At 41.8% G+C, this 15,705-nt stretch overlaps 1 protein-coding gene and 1 long non-coding RNA gene across 21 annotated transcripts in view; both read left to right on the top strand.

Annotated features, from left to right (window-relative positions):
• LOC110827052 (uncharacterized) overlaps positions 1-15,705 on the top strand; it is a 158,418-nt gene that overhangs the window by 118,029 nt on the left and 24,684 nt on the right. The gene's annotated exons all lie outside the window — the stretch shown is intronic.
• Positions 3,963-5,525, top strand: LOC147870959 (uncharacterized). Its single transcript, XR_015532986.1, has 2 exons — positions 3,963-4,988; positions 5,099-5,525. It is a non-coding gene; the product is annotated as an uncharacterized LOC147870959 (long non-coding RNA).

Genomic DNA, 15,705 nt, shown 5'->3' with positions numbered 1-15,705 from the left:
GTTCACCCAACAGCTTTCAGTGTAAACCAATAATATAAAATCTATCTGAATGCGCTCGCATGAGTTTTCGGGGCTGAAACATTCAGGCTTCTGACAGGTAGACGCGACGTCCTTATTGTAGGCGCCCAATCCGTGTATTTTGTACAAATTACGCACGAAAAAACATGAATATGATACGAACCTCTTCGACAAAAGCCTGGTACAATATCAGTAATACATAAAACGTTGAATTGGTTTCCGCTAGAATGACGAATAAAGGCAGACACAGAATACTCCGCGGATACAAGAGGCTTTGAGGACGAAGGAGCCGTGTCAATGGCGAATCGGAAGTGAGATCTGGCGTCACGTAGGAAACACGGAGATACGGCCCCGTACTGCACAGGCCAACGCAAATGGGAACCTATTTCATGTGAACCGCGGCGGGACCGCACTTAAGCAGGAATCTCGCGGCGACCTGCATGAATATTGTTGTCTTTGGAGTTGGAGCAACTTGTAGTGTGATATAAGATTAAGGACGTTTCACACGTACTTGCTGCCTCCATCATCAGGGTGATCGCCCAGAAGACCCATTTTGTTCAGAATCTGTTGTGTTCCCCGACTCCAGTGCTGCTAAAAAAACAGAACTCTTATAATTTTTTTTTGTATTTCCGTGCACGAGTTGAAAATTCTTATATCACTCCGGGGAATGAACAGGGATACCTGGAACCAGGAGGGCGGGCAGAGAAAATTGTGAGCTGAAAAGCTTCACATTTCGTAATGTTAACAAATGTCACTGTCTTTGAATGGTGAAATCGATAACGATGAGCATGTAGCACGCACGACAGAGTTTAGAAGCCATGCCAAGCTGTCTTCGGAAAACCTGAAGCGGGAGAGAGAGAGATCTCTCGGAATACCTAGGCATATATGAAAGGATAACATTAATAGATATTTTAAAAGAACAGGGCTAGAGAGTGTACTGAATTAATTTGGATCAGGATAGAGGACAGTGGTGGCTCTTCTGAACACGGTGATAAACTTGTATATATTCCATAAAAGGCGGGAAGGACTTTGACTGGCTAAGCGACTATCAGGTTCTGATGAACGTTCTCTGGTTAACCGGGTTAGAACATCCTCAACACCAGAAGCAATTAGCCCGAAGGTGCGTCCTTGAGCGTCGCACCTCACAGCCATTGAGAAACCGGGGTCAAGTCGGAAGGTCTTAGGGCGCTTCGCCCCGATTTGAGTTCTGGCACCCTGCGGTCCTTGGGAGAGGGGAACTGCTCCGTACGACAAAAATCTATGACTCGAGCGAAGACTGAACCTGCGTCCCCTAGTCAGCGGGCCGCGTGCTACAGATTACAAATACAAATCAAACCACTCAAACACGTGACTGTCCGTCTGTCTGCAATTACGGAGTTCGTGACAGCATCCACCGACCATTCGACAGTGACCTGACTCACTTCACGTGTCGATAATCGATATATTAACCTCCCTCTGCCATATCCAGGACTGTCTCTTCGGGGCGATGTTAACCCAGACAGCTGTGCTAACAGGATACCTGCTAGGTCTAACTGAAGGCAAGAAAAATGTAAACTTCGATGGCATTGTATAGATGCATAGGCGAGAGGAAAAGGAGTTAAACACCCAAGAATTCTTATCCTTGACATTAATCATAGGTGAATGTAAGTAATCCACTTCACCCCCAGCCGTCTTAACCCCGACAAATTTCAGTTGATCTGAAAACGCAACATTTATAACTGGTCGAAGCTTTGAAACGTAGGTTGATATAGCGTCGTGGAATAACATTTTGGCCTGGGTTTTCTTGCGATTTACGCTGCGCCTCACGTTCGTGTGTGGTACGAACGTTCGATTCACGAGAAAGGGCATACCGAGGCGCCGATGCAGGGGATAATTTAATTATGGCGGTCACATCAGCCACTTCTCTTGCTCTTCATTATTCATTCATTAATTCATTCTCAATATGTTCGGTGGTGCTGACATCATACCGTAGGCGAAGTACAATGAAACCAAACATCGCTTCTCTGTGTTGAGTTTATCTTACGAACAGGTAGGGAAATGGATTCAGAAACAGTTTCAAATAATTTCCTTTTATCTGCGAGCCTCGGCGTTCAGTCAGACATTGAAATTAAGCGAAATATATGTTTCACATCGCGAATTTAACAATTTCCCAACAATAGAGCTAGCGTTTTGCTGTACTGGACTTGCTAAAGAGTAAAGTGTTGGAGCAAACTGGAATAAATACAGGGCAACGATAAAAAGAAATAGAAACGAATATTTTATAACTAACAGCATAATCCTTTGCAAGATATTATCAGTATTAAATTATCACCAAGTAAAACATATAGCACAATAATATTATTTAATCTGTCTAGCCTTAGCTCTAACTTTTGCATTGTTGTGATATTAATAATGCAAACGTTCGCCGTGCTTTGTTTACGTTTCATTACGACTCGTAACTACCCAATTGTTGCGAATGTGGTGTGTACGTTAGCGTGAAAGCTTGTCACACAATCCGTAATGCTGGGTCCTTCATCAGACGATATTTACGAACAATGCCTTTGCTTTGTATACATTATGAATGATTAGGTCTAGTGAATTGCTCGCTGCTACTCCAGCAATTTTGATGTAAGACACATGAAGTATGTTACTAATGGGAAAAGAGTATCATAAAAGCTGCATAAAGGAAGAATTTAGTGTTTCTCAACCGGGGCTTGGTGACTTGTTCCTCAGTGGTCCGCGAGTTGAACAGATTCCACTGGGAATCTATTTTTTTCCGCATTGCCGTAAGCTTTAAGATGTTTTCAACACTGTGTCGTAAAAGTAACCACCGTCTCAGACATTCTTACTGTCTCCATCATCAGAAAGATCGCCCTGATGATGGAGGCGGTGAGCACCTCTGACACATCGGTAAATTTCTACCAGACTACACGGCGCAAAATCCCTCAAGACAGTCATATTCACAGTCGCAGCCTTGAGAACCTGAAATCTCACAAGTGACTATTAGTTTCTCATGAACTGCTTATCACTGTGGGGTCAGAAAATTTTTGAAAAGAAGCTTCAAGATAGAAGTTTTAAAAAACTGCATAAAAATCAATCTGCAGATTTCGATTCTGTCTTAATTTCACGGCTAATCTTTTTAATAACCAACCGTGAAGACACTAGAACAATTTGTCATTCCACGCAGTGTGATCATTTGTCAAATGGGGGGGGGGTCTTCCTGGGTCCGCGTTTTTCTAACTGCAAATTATATCCTGCCGTAACCACAACAACTAACACCATAATCTACTCTCTCTCTATTTGTGATAACATACGTCATCACGTGTTCATATCATTGTATTAATTTAATCATCACTGGCACGTTTCACTGCCAAATTAGAATAGATTTCACCCTGATTTTTGGATTTGCTGCTGAAGATGCCATTTTCTTTGGGGCACAATAACCATGAAGCAATCTGCACAATTTATAAAAGGTGCTATGTCTGGAAAGCGACATAGAATGTGGACTGCCGTAAAAAGAGAAATCTGATAGCGGCTACGTTTAGGGTATGCTCCTCCGAAACGTCGAGATTTTAACCACATATATAACATTAAATCTCAAACTCGTGTTTAAATTTATAGTCACACTACTGCATAAAAACATGTCGAAATTCAATAAAAATTTGTGTTTTCATTTTATATACGCCTGAATTTTCTTCTATTCCGCCATTCGTTTCGTTCCTTTATCTTCTTTACTGTTTCTTTCCTATCTTCTCAACACTTTTCATCCTTCATGCCTTCTCACACCATTCGAAATTGATTCTGAAAACACATTTTTGAATCCGAAAAAAAAAGAGAGCTAATACAGTTACTCCGTACGTAATTTTAAAATCTTCGACAAGGTCCATGCCCATGTAAATATTTTCTCTGTGAGCTCAAGGAAACACAAACTGCCCCTCTTTTGATACAGACTAACCCCCCCCCCCCAACAGTCAGGGGTATTTCCCACCCATGGATTCCTTCGTGCCAAGGTTGTATAAGGAGGGTACAGCCTTCTGCTAGTTCTACCCAGAAACACTGAATTATAACACTAGCAGCACGTTCCCCAAGGGATATGTTAACCTTCCACTACAATTTGCTACACCCTAAAGAAAGGTCAAAGTGGATCAGACTCGTAGAAGACTACTTTAAAATTTTATTCTCCTGTTCATTCACGTATTAAGGATAAATATCTAAGCCGTGTGAGAGAAACAAGGTTACGGAGATACAAACTTGTAGCAAATGAAGTATTGAGCGAGAGGTAATTATAAAACCTGTAGTAATATCTTCAATTCAAGTGTTTTCTTTTATGGACCACTTTTTATGTAATATTAAACTTATTATTCGTTTTAAGATCCTGAACAGCGGATCGGAATAAACTGGGGGGAAAAAGTCGCAAAAAAGGACCTGAACCAATTGCCAAAAGATACGGTAAGTTCAGTTTTAATTCAGATTTTCGATAAAAGAAATATAATGTTATCGATGTTATTGCTACTTCCATCACCGCCCTGATGATGGAGGCAGAAACCACCTCTGAAACGTCTGTAAACTTCTACCAGACTAGATGGCGCAGCATCCCAGAAGACAGCAGCCATCTTAAAGCGTTTTCGTTTATTTTATTTCCGCATTATAATATGTTGCATTCTGTACCAATTTATGATATCCTGCTATAATAATTTCTAGAACAGGGGAATCATTTCTTCAATATGACATCTGCACTGACAATAAATTCACCAGTGATTTCTCTGGCTTTGTCTTCGAGTCCGTGGGTTTCATTACAATGTTACTGGGAACTACACCCATAATGCCGTACGGATGAGAACAATAGACGGTGGATAGTCTTTTATCCCCGCTGCCCCAATAGGAATATAGTACCTATATATACGACCCATTCAGTACACCAAACTAGTCTGTGCACTGACATTCACGTGATCAGACCTGTCCAGCCGAGGACACGACACATCCAACTCCTGGTATGTTATTGTGTTTCTATATTGCTTAATGAATTTTTATAACGATATCCAAACTCATTTACATATAAATAATATTAATAATGTCAATTATATTGTTGATAATTTTACAGAAATAATGAACAAAATAATATAAACACGCCACATAATATGCAAAGAATCAGAAGATAAAAGGAACATCCACAACTACAACCTACAATCTACAATTACCGAAAAGCGTGCATTAGAAAATATTGAATAGTTTTAAAAAATAAACCTGAAGATGATGCTGAGACATCGAAACATGTTGTAATATATAGCGCAAATTGTAACATCGAGAAAACGATGAGTAGCGCGAATTATTTATATCAATTTTAATTTTAAACATGAACATAAAATGGTTTGTTTATAGACTTGAAGAATAAATATATGTATCAATTGAAAACACAAACATGACGCGTCTAAACTATAAACTCTAAACTATAAAGGAATATAAGCTTTAAAAATTCGAAATAAAAACATTTATACTTGAACATAATAAAACAGTAACATGAAACAATACTACAATTGTTTTTATTTTAGTTTTGTAAGAGGCAATAAAGTTAAAGAGGCACGTAAATGTTTCATTTATAATATTACCCTAAATTTCACAGCTGAATAATATTTGTGTTGTACTTATTATCATGGAAGCCGTTAAATTGTTACATCCTTTTTATAATGAAAATGTAATTCCATATATTTTAAATCCCTCTTTTGTAATAATGAATTTTGCTTTGTAAATTTCTGCGATCTTTAATCTTGAAATACAAAAAAAAAAAGTCTATTTTTGTTTTTCAAATGATGTGCTGATACGTAATATGATGATTCTAACACAAGGTTCACTGCCTGAAACACTGCTAAGATATTCCAGCACCGAATTTACTTTACTCATACACATACAGTGAGCTATATATAACGGCAACGTAGTCAAGAAGTGCACTCAAAACACTGAGACTGTGCGTTCGAGTCCTACTCGAGGCATGGAAGTTTGTCTTCGTATGTTTGTTCTGCCGTGTGAAAATTAGAGCCCTCATGAGGAGTCATTCTCTTGTTAGATGAATTTTAACGAAATGTATAATTCCTAATTACGAGACTTAATTCTGAGTTAGAATAGGCCAGATACCTAATTTGTAAAAGTAGAAGGAAAATATCAGGGCAACTTATAAAAGGAAATGACGTAACACATCTAAATTTATTATAAACAAATGTTACGTTTTTGGTAATCATTTTGTATTGAAGGGACTTTGAGCCTTTCTAGGTAATATTTATGACTGTTTGTTGATATAACCGTTGTAACTTTAATCCTGTTAAAGGATTTGAAACAATACCTGTTTTATTCGTATGTATAAGCTTACATACACACACATAGACTTGCAGGTATATACCAACCTTTCGGAGGGAAATACGACTTCCATCTTCAGGAATAAAAATGTTCTTCCAAAACATCTGACTAAACAGCTAGCAATTTATCTGACAATTTAGATAAATAGTCAACTGCAACAAGACATCCAAAAAAAATAGCCATCTCGTTAGATAAGTAGGTACATAAATTGGTGGTTAATATTTTGTTTCTAAATTACAAGCTAACAAATTGAATGGCTGTATAACGAAGTAACTAAAAATGTACCTAACTACGTGGCTTATTAACATGGTTACAAGTAACTAACAGTTAATCACTGAACTAAATAAAGAGTCACTGACAGCTGAAACGAAACACCAGATAACGGATGCAAGCAGCAGAGATTATATCTCGGAGACCTTTAAAAGTTTGTAGTGCAACAGATCGGTTAAGACACTTATGTATGAAAACATAATCAGACATTTTTACTGAATAAGGGGCAAAATAAGTGCGGATAATAAAATGGGGAGAGCTTGTTTAAATTTCGGATTTCTGAGCAAGGCTTGAACTACGAAATATGTGAGAGACGAGACATGGGGCTACTGAGGAAAATATTGGGTCAGCTGTCTAGACCTTGGATTGAAAAAGAAAAGAACATGAGATGCCTTCCTTTCCAACAAAGGTTAGTAGAGGTTTATACTGGTTTTAATTCTCCTGATACTTAGTTTATTATTAATATTTAACTTATTTACATAGCTTCTACTCATATGGTTAGTTCATCCAGTAGTTATTTGTTAATTATTAGTGAGTTATCATTATTATGAAATATTAACGTTAGTCAGTTGTTTATAACCAGTTTCCTTACTTTCATATCACTCACTCAATCTATGGAGCAAGACAGTCTTTTAAAATTCGATTGTTAAAGATAGACCACTCTCTTTATGGAACCCGAAGGTTCATCACCGTGTTCACAAAAGCCTACCGTAAGGTCTGTCACAATGTTATCCTCCTATCTACGTGCAGGTTTTCCCAGCGGTCTCTTTCCTTCAGGCCGCCAACTAAATATCCTGTATACACACCTCCCCTCCGCCACCTCATCCTCGATTCAATCACCAGAACAATATCAGGTTAAGATTAGAGGCCATGAAGCTCTCCATTACCCGTCTTCCTCCCTTTTAGGTACAAATATCGTCCTCAACACTCTGTTATCAAAGACCCTTAATCTATATTCCTCCTTCAAAGTGAGAGACCAAGTTTCGTACCAATACAGAACAAATGACAAAATTACACTTTTGTGTATTCAAATCTTTAGATTTTTTTTATATAAGATGGGAGGACAAAAGATTTTGCTCCGAACACGAGTTCCGCCTGAAATATAGGCAGCACGTCCTCTTTTTTATTAGTGATAAACAATGGAGCAGCGCAATGCGACTCTCGGCTGTATTTTTGGATTTGCCGGGATACCTGTGGGTCTTCTCTGTAAACCGACAAAGTATGAAGTTTGTTTTGAAATGAATAAATTTACGGATAGTGCAGTGTTCAATGAATTTATTTTCAAATTTACAAATAAAGGACTGGAAATCACGTTCGTTTGCATAAATCCAGGGATAGGGTTTTAAAAACTGATTAACCCTTCTTTGCAAAAATCGATATTAAAAAAGCATGTAATGAGAGAACGGGATACGCAATGCGTGGCAAGTGAACGCCGTTTACTAGAGATTCTATGGTTGTTGATCATCCATCACGGCGTCACATGGCAAGAACGGAGGCTGTCAAAAAATGACAAAATTTCAGTAACCGTCCGCATTGTGTGACCGTTATCGGAAATGTTTCGCGTTATCAGACATTTTGGTGCAGGCAGACAGCGACATATTTTGATGCTTCTCTGTGTAGGGTGTTGTATATGGCCTAATTATATAAAATGCATTAATTGGTATATCCAATATCTTTAGGTACAAAGCTGCAAATTGTAACTATTTGTGTAATCGGTACTCTCCCAATGCTATTTCAAAATAAGCTACAAACACGTTATCTTCAGTAAGGGAAAGCAGGATGTTTCCACTGATTTTCAAATCATCCCTAGTGCTCAACTAGCGATGGGATTTACTGTAAACAAGCCAACGTCCTATATGCAGTGGCAGAATACAGAGATGAAGCAAGCTTTACAGAAACTATTATTTTGTAACCATTTTTAGAAAGTCAACGTCACTAAACTTGTATAAAATCAAGACGACCGACCACCCTTATTCACTCTCTGAACTTGAGTCTGGATCGTCTCCACGCAGGAAAGAACTCGACTCTTGTTAGAAGTCAGCTCTGCCCGTGCTTAGGCAGATCAACATCTCTCGATTCCTGGGTTTCTCAACAAATTGTACCACATTTATTTGCAATAAATTCTGAGGTTAACCTCCAGCTTGCAATACTTCGATCACCCCGAACAGCCTCCCAAGGGATCCGCTCGCCCTGCCAACCTATCCCAGCTCGAGATACAAATCTCTGGATATTTATCAGCTTCGAACAGATATTTGTCAGCTTCTTACGAACGTACGGCTTAAAATTCACAGGGTGGCATTTCCGTAAATTGATCGTGGGGCTAACTAAAGTGATGGGCCGTATTGTGTTACTACGATCAGAACCATTAAGCATTATACAGCGTGCGTTGTGGTGGTGCTTGAACGCCGGCGAGCGTTGCTTCAGATCTCTGGGAGGAACGGTCTTCAAATGGTATCGCCGTTCGTGTTGCTGGAATACACGAGACAAACCAGACCCAAGATCTAGGAATTGTGTCAGTAGGTCGGAAAGGCTTCCATATGGGGTAGCGTCTGATCTTTGTTACGTAGAGCCGTACAGCCGTGGAACAGAGTACGTTTCGAAATGACCATAGCCGCTCAACTGGTCAAGAAATGTACAGCTTTGCTGTACACAAAATTCATTACCTTGTGCACAAGAGCAGGTCAGTGGTCCGTGTCGTCGCACCTTTTTCAGTTAAGATTCGTTTCAATATTATTCTGCTGTCGTAGTTGCAAAGAATCCGCGCTTTTCGTCTTCGAGGCCCCGCGTGTCATTGAATAGGGGCTGCTCCGCGGGCGAACATTTGGACAACGAAGTCAAATTAAATTTGTTTTCCCGCATCCGCTCTATCGGGAAGGAGTCGTTTGTGTTTTGACGTCGGGGTCACTTATCTAAGATTAAGCTGTGAGAACTACGACGTCACTTGATTTAGAAATGCCGTTGGATTCAACCGGCTTCTTTGTATCCACTTATCCGTGCCTCTACCGCCTTATGTGTTGATAACCACGTGTTAACAGAAAGCTTATTGCCGGGGCATGCAAATATATACTTTATATTTTATTATTATTATTATTATTTATAGCATCGCGTTTGATAGGCGTACTTCAAATTTCTGTGTAAATTGGAAACATAATGTGGAGGACGCACTCACGTGCCCGCACGTTTTAATTTCCGCCAAATCCGAACGGATTTAAAACGCGTTTCATATCGGAATTTTCACATTTATTCGGGGAATTTATTTCAGATTATAGCCCCGCTTATCAGGAAACCCAAATCAAACTTTATAAATTTTGTCGAAAGCGGCTCACGCGTTACAGTGCGTGCTGATCTCATTAAGAAGTGCAGCATTTATTTGAATCGACCTCGAAATGTCATTGTTTTTAGGGTAGGATAAGGCGGGGTAAAGCAGGTTGTTAACACTGTAATGAACCTTACTTTCTTGAGTGGCTGATCGGCTGTTGGCAGGACTCGGCTGCATGGAGTGACGAAGTAGGGTACAGTAGTACGGATCGAGGTCAGGCGGCAAAGAGGGTCACTTAAACAAAATGACCTGTAGATGGCTGGAAATCAAGAAACGTTTCACCCTTCCTGCTGGTCATGTTAAAAGGGGAAGTGTCCCCGTTCTAACTTAGAAGAGACGAATGTCTCTGCGACAGATGTATTTATAAACATAGAAACACTTTACTTTTTTTTCAGATAGTAACTTTAGATTTTGGACGATTGTGGTTGTCCTGTGCACTTTTAATTCGGTGCAAGGGAGGATTATTATTCTACAGGCAGACCAGAAGAATCACGCGGAAGGACAGTGTCTCGGAGGCGAAGTGGTTAATGTCAAAGCGCGCGTTTTACGTGCTGTACGTGTACAGAACCCGTATTAATTCACTAGACGTTCGGCCCAGATCCAGACGGAGGGGCGTAAGAAACGTCGTAGCTGCGAAGAAGATTACTGCTAATGGGGGCGAAATGTGGTAACGAAGCGGGTGGCAAGGGAATATATTCAGGGTGTGTAGCTGGCATGAGTACTAATTGCGCTTCGTTAGCCCGAATTTTCGCTGCATTTTAGCAGATTTCTCACTCAACAAGTTTTCTCGTTTCTGCTCAAGACAGCGCGGTTCTCACCCAGTCCACAACACGTGCTTGATATCTTAATTTAAATCGCGGAACACAATAATTGCGCACTTGAGACATTCAGTGGCGTATCGCAGTGTCGGAGAACGTTTTTTTCAAAGGCTACTACAATACGTATTTTGTAGATGTGAACAGCGGGTCTTGAAGACCCGTGAAATTGCGCGTTTCAGCCCCCAGTACATTAATAATAACAATAAAAGTAACAGTACAGAAAGTAATAATCATCGTAACTCCCTGAAAAAGAGTTCTTCTTTAGGAGCTGATAGTCTCTCACATGATGGTCAAAATATTCCCCACCTTTTTTGCCTGGTTCACAAAATCCCGCCACTCGTTTTTATTACCGAGCCAGTTTAATCCACTTTCAGATTCATACGGCCTGTTTTCTTGACGAACGTTTAATATTAGCTCCTCATTTATATCTAGTTCTCGGCCTTTGAGATTTTCATCGTTAAATCCCACAACGTCTCTTATCTTCCCCATGCGTGCTACGCGTGCGACGTCTCACCAGGCAACTCTCTCCAGCTTCCGGTTGCTCTCTTCCTCTTAGTTCCACGGATGCTAGACATTTTGTTCCCCAAAGTAGCCTATGCCAAGAGTAGAACACCAGGGGAAGTTATAGTCACCACAAATTCAGCGACTCTAAAATTAAAGAATGTGCTGTCAGTTACGAAGGAATTAGCAATCTCATTGGTCTTCAGCAGCCCTTGTTGCACACACAACACACACAAACAACCGTCTCTGAAGCCCTGACGCCATATGCTATCCAAAGCAGTCAAAGACCACAGACACAACCATGAGTCCAAATAGGTGGGAAGGGAAGATACTCAATTCCCAACATCCTCCCCACCCTGGTCAACCTCCAGAGGGATGACCAGTTGAACTGGACGGGAGATCGTAGACCCCTCTGGCGTCCGAAGAATGACAGTTCGGATCCTGCCATCCCTTCCTTCTCGAAGTTCTTCTATACACGCCTTCTTCCACATGTGACGTGGGCGCATATCCTTTCCAGAAGTCTCCCGTATCTCTTTGTTGTCGTCTGAATTGCTTCGCTAAATCCCTCCTAGCTGCCGGCTCTGGCCCTGTTGGCAACGCAGTGAGGCGTTCCCCAACGAGAAAGTGCGCAGGCGTCAGTAGTTTCCTCGTCCTGCGATATTCGTCTGGAGTTCAGTGCGGCTTCTATGCTCACCAGGATGGTGTTGAGGCCTTCTACATCCACCTGCGATCGTCCCAACACATTTCGCAGGCAGCGTTTGGTGGATCCAATCATTCTTTCCCAAAACCCTCCCCACCAAGCCGCACGTGGAGCTATAAATTTCCAGGTTATGCCATGCTGAGCTAGGAACTTGTGTGTCTTGCTTGCTGTGAGGGCTAGCCAAAGTCCATTCAGCTCTCTATTCGTGGTTTGAGTGTTGAAACACGTTCTGCCGGTAACGGAGCCTGTCTTTCTTGAGCAAAGCGATTTCTTGCGATCTTGCAGGGAAGACAACGGTGCAAGACGTGTTTGATTGCCTGACTTGCTCTGAGTATTCAAAACTCGGATCTGAGTTCTGACAAAACGATGCGAACTCCGAGGTGGTGGAGGCGAATGTGTGTCTGCTGTATAAGCAGTCGAGAGAAGTGGTGTTGTCCATCAAGGAGAATTGGGTGGCGCTGCTCTCTGGATAACTCCACAAACTGCAGACGTTCTCCGAGACGAACAAGTCCGTTGTCCAAGAATGGATTGAAGCGTGCTATCTTAGATCTTTCTGGTAGTGGTGAGCTCTTAAGAATTGCGTCTAGTTCCATGGTGAAATGTTCTCTTTGAACAATTTGCAACCAGTAGAGGCGTGCGTTTGATAGCTCCGAAGCTGTCAATTCACCGAAAGTCTTCTCCTTCTGCCTTATATTTTGTTTGAAGCGGAGCACCCACGCTGTAATTCGGAGTAACTTCCAGTAGGAACTGTACCGTGTAGCGTCTAGAGGACCTGATGAGCCAATTCCCTTACTTCCGGCAAAGGAGTGTCCGTTGTAAGTGCATCGAGTGGCCAGTGATGCACAGGCTTTGACAGCCAAGAAGGTCCGTGCCACCATATATCAGAATTCTTGAGTTTGTCTGAAGTTACACCTCTCGAAAGAAGATCCGCTGGGTTCTCCTCTCCAGGGCAGTGTCTCCACTGTGATGGATTCGTGTGATTCTGAATCTCGGTGACACGGTTGGACACGAAAGGCTTTCATCGATTGGGGTCGTGGCGTATCCAGCCTAGGGTTACAGTTGAATCGGTCCTTAGCAATGCGTTTCTGACATCGAAATTCGTAGATTCACAAAGGTAGCGTAGCAGTCGTAACCCAAGTAACGCTCCCAGAAGCTCTAATCGAGGTAGTGTGACCCTTTTAACTGGCGCAAGCCTGTTTTTACTGCAAAGTAAGCGGACAGAATGATGATTGCAGGTGGAGGTGGGAACATAGAGAACCGCTCCATATGCTCGTTCCGATGCATCACAGAATACATGGATTTCATAATTGTCTTTATCTGAAGTACCAACCTATCGGGGAATGAGTATATCAGATGATGAGTGCAGGGTTGATACCCACCTATGCCATCGTGTGTCAAGATCGGGTGGCAAAAGCTCATCCCATCCTATACCCCTAGTCCAGGTGTCTTGGAAAAGTGCTTTTGCTATGAGAGATACGGGTGACTGCAAACCCAGTGGTTCGTAAAATCTTGCAACGGTTTGCAGTAGCTGTCGCTTGATTGCAGGACCATCCCTCAAATTGTTCGTGACGTTTTTATGATCCACGGTGAACGTGTCGGTTCTTGTGTTCCAATGTGTCCCTAATACCTGCGTTTCCATATTGATTACTAGGCCCTCTGTCTTCCATAGTTCCATTAAAGACTGCGATTTCGTAGCCCACTTTGCCATAGGTAGGCGAATTCGTCGCATGAGCGAAGTCACTTCATTGTACAGGTTGATCGCACCGGCAGCGAAATCATCCATGTACATATTCTTATCAACAAGGGACGTAGCTTGAGGAAATACATGCTTGTACATTGTGGCAAGTTCTCGCAGCGTGGCAGACGGGAGGAAGGGGCTACAGGTAAGTCCGAATGGAAGTCGGGTGCAAGCGATACGTGATCAGATCGCTGGTTGTGATGTAGTTCCCTTCCTGGTCCAAGGTTACTCTATACCACAGGAACCTTGTAAGAGCTCTGTGTTTTCGGTGTAACACTAATTGCAAGAATGCCTGGCTGATGTCTCCGATCAAGGCAACAGGATACAGTCGAAATCGTAATAATATTGCGAATAGATCTGGAAAAAGATTCGGACCCATTTGCAAAGAGTCATTAAGGGAAGGTAGTTCCGAGCTTTTCCTTCTTTACGGCGTCCGCTCGACTATGTAACGGGCCTACGTGTGACGTAGCGGACCCCAGCTTGGACGGAAAAGTGTGGCACTGTTTGTCTGCTCTTAACTTGAACTACAAACGTAGAGACGCTGAGTAGCAAGCGTGTGGAGGTCAGAGGGCATTCAAGAAGACGAACGGCGGAAGGATTCGTCAGGTGATTCACTGGCAAAACAGAGTAACTGGCAATGTGCCAGGCAAACACGTGACTTTCGGCCAGTGTTGTTTCACTGTGGACAGCGCCGAACGCTGATTGGAGGGCTCGTCAAGTCGCTGCCCGAATGTCGTGCTTCTGATTCCGTTTGCTCCGGGGTGTTTCAGCGATTTCGTCTTGACCCCAGTGTCCCCTCGCCACGCGCTCATGCGTTCCGTGCATAATAGGAACTTCGTGCCGCCCGCCTGCTGCCTCTATCTGCTCGCTAACTTAGTATCGCGATATATTACAGGTTGAAGACAGGAGGCAACGTGTAGATTTTTTATATGACACACGATTTTTATGTTAGTATTTCAGTGACGAGCCACGTGTTGGTATGGGAGCTTTTAAACTGGAGTGAAACTCTCGTTTTTACAGAAGCAGCGCCTGTCTGGCTTTCTAGTGTTTACAACATAAAACGTAATCCAAAGCTTGATTCATATTCCATTCATCTCGCCTCCTCCTCTCTTTCTGTCCACCAAGGACATTTTAGAAATTCGCAGTTTCAGGTGATACGATATCCTACTGCACCCTGGTGATTTCAAAAGTTCCCTGACGTGCAGAGTCCCAGTTTTAAATCTGGAGATCTCAGTTTGTTACTCATCCCTTCGCGTCTCATCCTTAATTCGCCGTTGGTCGCATTGTTTGGGTCGGACAAAGCATGGCTGAAGATAAAGAGATTGAAAGACAACGCGAAGAGCCCTAAAAGAAGAGGAAGAAGAGCGACGTCCTCGGGTTCCTTTCCGTATCTCTGTTTTTGTGGTGTTGAGTGGGCACTAGCAGATGAGCGTCTCAAGTCTCAGCTGAGTTAAAGCTTTACAGCACAGTGGTAACTATATGTACCACATACTTCAACATTTAATAACTCTGCACATTGCTCAAAGAGCGTGGATATGTGCTCCGTATAATTATCACAATAAACAGCGATTATTTCCTGTAACAGCGTTAAACAATTTAACTTTGCAATGCTGATTTGTTTTCTTCGCAGCAGGGAATGATTTTTTATTAAATTCCTCGCATATTCTTCATGATTCAAGGAGAAAAATAGTTAGTTCATAGTCTCTTTATCGATGCTGTATCAACTTCAGAATTTATTTAACTTCAAATAAACGAGAGAATTGTTATGAAAGACGAATTAGTTGAGAAATGAAGTCAATTCGTGGTGTGAAATATTTAAACGTTCGAAATTGACTTACTTTAGGAACCAACTTAAGAATTTTCAGCGAGAATAAGTCTATCAGAGTGAGGCGAAAACTCAAAAATACGTTCTGGGACAACGTTTCCCAATAAAAAGTCACAGAATTGGACACGTTACATTTAACTATTTTCCTTCTCCACTCGTTCCCAGGTGTGTGGGTTGAGGCTCTGAAGC

Source organism: Zootermopsis nevadensis, unplaced genomic scaffold, assembly GCF_977971745.1.
Source record: "Zootermopsis nevadensis isolate Lab colony 2312 unplaced genomic scaffold, Znev_1.0 Znev_ptg000082l, whole genome shotgun sequence".
In the NCBI taxonomy this organism is placed as follows: Eukaryota; Metazoa; Arthropoda; class Insecta; order Blattodea; family Termopsidae; genus Zootermopsis; species Zootermopsis nevadensis.
This window is presented reverse-complemented; position numbering and strand designations above follow the sequence as displayed.